Source organism: Lithobates pipiens, unplaced genomic scaffold (assembly GCF_037356315.1).
Source record: "Lithobates pipiens isolate NorthernLeopardFrog02 unplaced genomic scaffold, aLitPip1_a1.2 Scaffold_18, whole genome shotgun sequence".
NCBI lineage: Eukaryota > Metazoa > Chordata > Amphibia > Anura > Ranidae > Lithobates > Lithobates pipiens.
Genome location: NW_027507758.1, coordinates 561,591,430 through 561,599,863, shown reverse-complemented (window position 1 = coordinate 561,599,863; position 8,434 = coordinate 561,591,430). Strand labels below are relative to the sequence as shown.

Here is an 8,434-nt window from a genome sequence, read left to right as displayed (position 1 = left end):
TTTTTCAACTAATCCGGAGTGCGGCTGTCCGGAGTTTTGTTCGTTTCCTGTATAAATGGATGCGGGTTGAGTTATTTATATATATATTTTTTGAAAGATAAAAAAGATTATGGAGTAGAGCAAGCAGAGAGGTTTTGGAAAGTGAAAGATTGGAACAGAATAATGCAAATATAGTCCACGATGATGTTTCATTTTAAATTTAAAGACTTACGTTTTTAAAAACTGAAGATTTTGAGATTTGAGATTTCTGAGTGGAAACAAAAAAAAATAAAAATCTGTTCTTATCAGTTTAATATCTGAAACGTCCCCTATCTGGGGACCATATATTAAATGGATTTTTAGAACAGGGAGATGGAAGAAGAGCTTGCTCTGTCCACTCCACGCATCGACCTGGTATTGCAGTACCTCCAGGACCGGTGCACCCCTCTCTTATGCAGTTTCCAAAAACAGAATGAATTCAAACAGCAAATTCTCCTCCATCCTCCTCATCCTTTTGCTTGCTTGCTCACTCACTTGCAATGTTACTTTTGCTGCTCACAAGCTGTATGTTGTTCATTTTTGCAATAAATTTGCGTTGAACCCCTGTGTGTACTGATGTTTTTGCTTTGTGTCAGTTTCTTGGCCTTTCTTTCTCTCTCCCTCCCTCCTTCCTTGCTTGCTCCATTTTTTTGCTCAGGAAGCAGCAGGTGAAGTGGCAGTAGTTGCAAGAAGCCAAACCTATGAAGTCAGCAAATAGACACATTTCGACAAGGCAGCTAGCTAAAGTTTGAATAAACTTTCTCAGCAAGGCCCAAAATGAGGCCTTTTTTCCTGCCCATTTCAGTCAGTACGGAGAGCAGCAGTCCAGCTCAGCCATTGCAATAGGGCTGACTTTGCTCCATTTCTGTCCCTTAGTGCAGCCAGCTTGCTAAAAAGCAGTCCCTGCCTGAGTATTCATTCGGCAGCCTGTGTCTCCCTCTAGTGGGTCCCAGCCTTTTGGCTTTCGTCCACGTGTCCAGTCTCATGCAAATGCTTTTCCCTCGTTGAGCAGCAACGAGGAGTACCTGGATATGTGCATTTAGTGCTGCTGGCTGCCTGCTGGTCATTTCCAAGGTAAGCAAGTGCTTGTCAAGGTGTTGGACAGGTGCTAGGAATGTGTATTGGTATCTAGGTCATCAGGAAGGGATTAGGCCGCCATCCCAGGTCAGGTGTGAAAAGTTGTGTATCAGCATCTCAGCCCGGTCTAGACATGGGGGAAGGGCAGACGGGCCCTGGGCAGCTGCTCTCAGTGAGCTCTGGGTTGCGGGCAGGGCGCTGCTCGCTCGGAAGAGAGAAAAATTGGGTTATTCTCTGCCTTTCGGCTAAGATCCAGTGTAGTCTGACTGCGAGTGACTTAGTCGAGAGGTGCCTGGGGTACCCAAAGGTAGGCCTTGGGGGGGGGACCGTCCCTTTTTGGAGGGCCCCCCTTGCTGCCATTGGCCCAAGGCTTAGCCCCCGGGCAACGGGGAGCGATCGCCCTTCTAAGGGTGAACTCACGATGGCGGCATATGGAATGCGGGATTCCGTGCGATTTTCAACCAACCTGAACCTTGGTATTACCTTGGAGACTGTCGTGGTTCTACTTCTGAAGAAGATCTTAAACGTAAAGCTAAGAGACATTATGTGTCTACAAGATTTTCCGGGGCAGGGTATCGTGACCTTTGTTTCTTCAGAGATGGCGTGGAACGTATACGAGAGAGCTAGAGGAAAGATGAAAAGATCCAGTTATGACTTAAGCGTATTACCACCACTTTGGTCAGGGCCCTTTTGTCATCATAATGTGAAGATTTGCGTGGCAGAGAGAAAGTCTAATAAATATGGGATCTGGTCTGGCAAATATAAATTTGTGGGAAGATTTAGAAATGACCCTGAGTGCGTGGGTGGAGTGAAGCGCCCAACAGCTGTTTTTTCGTTAGGAGGGGAGAGAGGGTTCCTCTTTTACCCTGGCCAGCCAATGTACTGTCAGAACTGTTTTAGCTATAGACACACAAAGTCAGAGTGTAATAAAGGGCAGCGTTGTAGATTCTGTGGGAGTGCACAGCATGTAGCAGCGCAATGTTGAAAGATCAGGGTCTGTGACCTTTGACGGAAGCCTGGTCACCTGGCCAGAAATTGCGATCAATTCAAAAACGGCAAGAACACTTTTTCAGAGGCCGTTAGAGTTTTGTATGGAGGTCACATGTGGAGGTGGATCCTGACGAAGAACGGGGGGAGGAGGTCCCAAGACAGAGTTCCGCTGAACAGCGTGATGCAGGCTCGGTTGGTGACGCCACCTCCGCCACCTCGGGGGCGTCTGGCTGTGAAGCAGAGAGCGACGAGGTGAAGGACACCGGTGTGGCCCCTGCCGAGCAGGTCCCGACCAGAAGTTCCCCCTTGGAGGTCAATGACGCTGAGCCACCCTCCGAAGAGGTGGGGCTACAGGAAAACACCGTGCCAGAGGCAGAGCTAGAAGAGGAGCCAATGGGGGAAGAAGAGGAGGGGCAAATGGAGGAAGATATGGTCAGCCTGGGAGCTCTGGATTCGGACTCCCCGGACATGTGCGTCGGAAATATCCTCTTCACTCGATTCCTAACTAGAAGAAGTAAGTATCGACAGTGGTCAGAGTTTGGAATGTGGACAAAAATCCCTTGTCAGTCTGAGGAGGAGGAAGAGCTGGCTAGAAAGAAGGCCAGGAGGGAGGATTCAGACAGGGGTGAAGGTGCCCTGGCGATCGCTCTTAGCGGGGGCCCTGATGATATTCAGGAGCCTGCCAATTCTCCAGCGCCAGTCAGGAAGCAGAGTAGTAGGCTGACAAAGAACGACTTATCATAAGTTTTATGCTGGCAGCTCCTTTTTTCCTTCTGGTCATAATGACCCTCTCTATCGGAACTGTCAACGTGCGGAGTATTAACTCTGCATGGAGGAGAATCGCTGTTTTAGATGAATTGCGAAGCATGGATGTGGATGTGATTCGTGTGCAAGAGACATGGTTGTCGCGTGTTGCTAAAATGCCTGAATGGGAGTATGGGGAGAGCGTCTGGTCATTAGCAAATGCTTCAAGAAATGAGGGGATTGGGGTGTTAATTAAAAACAATAATATAAAGATTCGGTCGTACGAAGTGGTGGTGCCAGGGAGAGTGCTAATGTGTATGCTGGATTATAAAAGGGTTGATGTAAGGCTGTTTAATGTGTATGGGCATGCGGGAAAAAAACAGAGAAAAGAGTTATTAGAATGCCTTAGGCTATATTTGCCAGGGAGGGTGGTGGGGGATTTTAATACTATTAGGTATCCTCAGGATAGAGAAGGCTCTGGGGAAAGTAGTTTAGATATCACGTCAAAAGTTCTTAATGAGATTATTGATGATTTTAGATTACGGGATGCGGCAAGGGTGGTTGGAGGAGGTGGGATTCACAATTTACTTACTTCGCCGATAGCGGGTCTTGTAGGTCCAGACTGGACTTTGTTCTCCTCTCTGATGGGTGGCGGGTGAGCCAGTGTAATACTGTTAATGTCTCCTTCTCAGATCATATGTTGCTTTGTTGTCGAGTGTCTCTAAAAGAAGATCTGGTTTTTGGTAGGGGGGTGTGGAAACTCAGTACTTCCCTGCTAGAGGACCCCAATGTCGTTAAAGACTTTGAAGCCCTTTTTGGTGGTTTGATTAGGAGGAAGAGGGAGTTTGGCAATATCCTGAAGTGGTGGGACTTTTGTAAAAAAAAAAAAAAAAAAAAAGTGGTAGGTTTTTTCAAGGGAGTCGGCATAAGGAAAGCCCAAGAGAGAAGAGTAGAAAATACTAAATTGGTGGAGCAACTTTTCTTCCTGTACCGGTGCAAAAAGTGGGGATTACAAGTAGAGGAAGAGATTACACAAGTTCGAGAGCGTAGGAATGAAAAACTCAAGCGGAGAGGGAGAAATTTGATCTTCCAAGCAAAATTAAGAGATCTTGAAGAAGGGGAGAAATGTTCTCGATACTTTTTTAAGAAGGTGCTCAACTCAAACGAGCACCTGAAATCTGTCCTAATTCAGGGAAAAGAGGTGTTTGGGCAGGGAATTTCCAGAGAGGTGAAGAATTTCTACCAAGACCTCTATGGTGGAGGAGAAGCAGTGAGGCAAGAGGAGATCGAGGTGTACTGTAGTGTTTTGGAGGATGGTTTGAGCGAGGAAGATAAGATAATGTTGCGCGATGGAATCTCTACAGAAGAACTCTTTGACAGATTGAAAGAAATGAAACAGGGGAAGACTCCAGGAAAAGACGGCTTGCCTGCAGAGTTCTATCTGAAGTTCTGGCCTGTAGTAGGGATGCATGTGGCTGAGGTCATCAATTTTTGTGTATCCCAGACGTGTATAGCTTCGTCAATGAAGGACGGTCTGATCACTTTAATTTTCAAGAAAGGGGACAAACGGGACATGAAGAATTGGAGGCCCATTACCCTATTGAATTGCGATTATAAGCTTCTTGCCAAAGTTTTTGCTAAGAGGTTGAGCGAGATGGTTAGTAAGATGGTGGGGGAATGGCAACTTTGTGCGGTCCCAGGATGTAGAATTGCAGATGGCCTTACGTTATTGCATGACCTGGTGTATTATGCTCAATCAAATAATACAGTTCTGACGGTAGCAGGGATAGACTTGGAAAAGGCCTTTGATAAGGTGAATCCCACCTTTCTCTTTCAGTGTCTGGTCAGACTGGGGATTCTGGAGGAAGTGGTGAACATATTCAAAAGTCTCTACTTGGGAATCGAGAATCAAATCCTGGTTAACAGGAACTTGTCGGAACCAGTGTTAATTCGATCTGGTGTGAGGCAGGGGTGCCCGCTGTCCCCGATCTTTTTTATTTGTGTTATGGAGCCTTTTTTGAGGAAGGTGCAAGTGGATAAGGGTTTTAAAGTTTTTTTTTCTGCCTGGGGGGGATGGTTCTAGACTAAAATCAATTTGTTACATGGATGACCTTTGTGCATTCTGTAATACGCAGGCTGATTTGAATCGTCTCGATTTACAGCTAAGGATATTTTCTGGAGTCTCCGGTTTAAGGGTTAATTAGGGGAAGAGCAGTATTTGTTGTTTAAGTGGAAATGATGTGATAAAATTGGACAAAATCCCTGGGGTTCCTGCTATAAAGGTTTTGGGGGTTAGTTTTGAGAGGGACCTTTTTAGTAATGTAAACGCTGAATGGGCATATGAGAAAGTCCAGAAAAAAGTATGTTTTTGGAAGCTGAGATCATTGACTCCGACAGGGAAAATGCTGGTCATCAGGGCAGTTTTGCTGCCCTTGTTGCTCCACTATGCAATAATGTTTCCTTTTAACGTTCGATGGTGCAGCAAGATTGAGAGAATGATGGCTATGTTCCTTTGGGGCTCCAAAATGGAGAAGGTGGGGAGGGATGTAATAAAGAAAGTCGGGAGGAACGGTGGTTTGGGCTTTCCAGACATCCAAGAGTTTTTGAACATGCACTTTTGGCTCTCCGCTTTTAAGATTTTCGCGGGGGGTGGGAAGACTGCTAGGTTTATGAGATATCATGCCGAGCGTATTCTGGTTAGGTTCGGGTGGTGTGGTAGGGATCTGTCGAGGCCCACAGCTCTGGTGATTCCATCCTACTACTTGAAGCTAAAAGTTTTCTATGAAAATACCTGTCTAAGGGAGTTAGGAGAAGAAGCGACAGTGAAGAGTAGGTTGGTAAGATGGCTAAGGAGGGCCGAGCTGCCTTGCCCGATTTTCAACTTTCCCTCCTCGGTGTCAGAAGTTATCTGGGATAGGTTGGGATGGAGGGATGTAAATAACCGGCAAAAGGAAATAGTATGGTCAGGTTTACATGATTGTCTTCAGACGAAAGTCTTTTTAAAATCTAGGGACCTAGTGCGGGATGACAGATGCCCAAGGAGAGGATGTGGAGGAGTGGAATCAGTATATCCCGTCTTTTGGGGTTGTGATTTCGCTTACGAAATAAAAAATACACTTTCAAGATTTGCTACTGAAATCCTAGGGATCGGGAACCTTTCCTTCTTAGTGTTGATGTTCGGGTTGGCGGGAGGTGGGAGGGGAATGCAGAGAAAAGTATGGATTTTAAGCTGCATTACGAAAGAGGTCTTATGGAATGCAAGACAGTTATGTGTAAGGAAGAATGTTTTGTTATCAACACGTGAATGCATTGGTATGATTGCATCCAGATTGCACTTTATTTATATGAGAGATGTGCAAGCCTTTGGGGAGGAGGAGGCGGAATCTTTGTGGAAGAGGAGTAAATGGGATGTACTTTTGTATTGATTTTGTGGTGTCTGATCCAATCTTGATTCTTTTAATGGAACTTAAATGATGATGAGATTGCCAGGTTTTTTTGGGGTTCCTTAAGCCTGTGAAGGTGGATGAGGAAAAAATGAGTGGAACCTCTCAGTCTGATAAGTAAATAAAAAAAAAAAATATCTGTTCTTATCAGTTTAATATCTGATACGTCCCCTATCTGGGGACCATATATTAAATGGATTTTTAGAACAGGGAGATGGAAGAAGAGCTTGCTCTGTCCACTCCACGCATCGACCTGGTATTGCAGTACCTCCAGGATCGGTGCACCCCTCTCTTATGCAGTTTCCAAAAACAGAATGAATTCAAACAACAAATTCTCCTCCATCCTCATCCTTTTGCTTGCTCACTTGCAATGTTACTTTTGCTCACAAGCTGTCTGTATGTTGTTCATTTTTGCAATAAACTTGTGTTGAACCTGTGTGTACTGGTGTTTTTGCTTCGTGTCAGTTTCTTGGCCTCTCTTTCTTTCTCCCTCCCTCCCTCCTTCCTTGCTCACTTAATATTTTTTTGCTCAGGAAGAAGCAGGTGAAGTGGCAGTAGTTGCAAGAAGCCAAACATATCAAGTCAGCAAGTAGACACATTTCGACAAGGCAGTTAGCTCGAGTTTGAATGAACTTTCTATGCAAGGCCTAAAATGAGACCTTTTTTTCTTTCCATGTCAGTTTGGAGAGCAGCAGCCCAGCCAGCTCAGCCATGGCAATAAGGCTGACTTTGCTCCATTTCTTTCCCTTAGTACAGCCAGCTTGCTAAAAAGCAGTCCCTCCCTGAGTATTCATTTGGCAGCCTGTGTCTCCCTCTAGTGGGTCCCAGCCTTTTGGCTTTCATCCACGTGTCCAGGAGGCGGTCTCATACAAATGCTTTTCCCTCGTTGAGAAGCAACGAGGAGCACCTGGATGTGTGCATTTAGTGCTGCTGGCTGCCTGCTGGTCATTTCCAAGGTAAGCAAGTGCTTGTCAAGGTGTTGGACAGGTGTTAGGAATGTGTATTGGTATCTAGGTCATCAGGAAGGGAGTAGGCCGCCATCCCAGGCCAGGTGTGAAAAGTTGTGTATCAGCGTCTCCGCCCGGTCTAGACATGGGGGAAGGGCAGACGGGCCCTGGGCAGCTGCTCTCAGTGAGCTCTGGGTTGCGGGCAGGGCGCCACTCGTTTGGAAAAGAGAAAAAATTGGGTTATCGCTTCTTGGCCTTTTGGCTAAGATCCAGTGCAGTCTTACTGTGTGTGAATTAGCTGAAAGGTGCCCGGGTACCCAACGGTCGGCCTTGGGGGGGAGAGTCCCTTGTTGCTATTGGCCTTAGGCTTAGTCCCCGGGCAACGGGAAGCGATTGCCCTTCTGATGGCGACTTTTTCTTTGGGCGGTTGGCGGAACTGTGCGGGTTTACCCTTGTGGGGGCTCCCATAGGAAAGCAGCAGGACCTGAAGGCAGCTGGTGCATCTCGTGTACCAAAATGGCGGTCCGAGGAATTCGGGACTCGCTTCGTTTTCTGGTGAGGTCAGGATTTACGGATGTGACGTTGAGGACCGTAGTGGTGGATCTTCTGATGGGTGCTCTGGACCTACGGGTAAGAGACATCTTATGTCTGCAGGATTTTCCAACCCAACATTTATACAATGTCACTTTTTATTGTACTGAGGTCTGTTGGAACATCTTTGAAAAATTTAAGCTCATAGAAGAAGTTGGAAGGAAATTTGCGGTACAACCTTTGTTTATGCAAGAGGAAAAAGGTAATTACAGTTCACCTTTATAACCCGTTTGCAGATGTGAATTTAGTGAAAGCTTTCCTAAGTAACTATTGTGATAACTTGAGAGGTGGGGAGAAGTTTTCAATAACTTCCAGATCTGGTCTGGGAAGTATCGTTTCTATGGATCCTTTAAGAATGACTCAATCTGTGTGGGAGGGGTCAGGAGACCCCCTGCAGTATTCACTATTGGAGGAGAACAGGGTTTTCTTTTTTACCCCGGTCAGCTCCGTTATTGCAGGAAGTGCATGATGTGTGGACATGCCAGTAGTGAATGTAATCAAGAGTTAAAGTGTCGTTTTTGTGGGAAAGGAGGACATGTGGCTCGTGAGTGTAAGGAAGGTAGAGTGTGTGACATTTGTAAGGAACCTGGTCACATTGTTTAACCGTGTGGGACTTATCAGGCT

General features: G+C 46.0%; 2 non-coding genes across 2 annotated transcripts; both read left to right on the top strand.

The window, feature by feature from the left end:
* The first annotated feature begins 241 nt into the window (after window positions 1–241).
* Window positions 242–427, top strand: LOC143990537 (U2 spliceosomal RNA). Its single transcript, XR_013277386.1, has one exon. It is a non-coding gene; the product is annotated as a U2 spliceosomal RNA (small nuclear RNA).
* A 5,945-nt stretch (window positions 428–6,372) lies between these two features.
* LOC143990499 (U2 spliceosomal RNA) lies at window positions 6,373–6,562 on the top strand. The gene has a single exon (XR_013277368.1). It is a non-coding gene; the product is annotated as a U2 spliceosomal RNA (small nuclear RNA).
* Window positions 6,563–8,434: the final 1,872 nt, after the last annotated feature.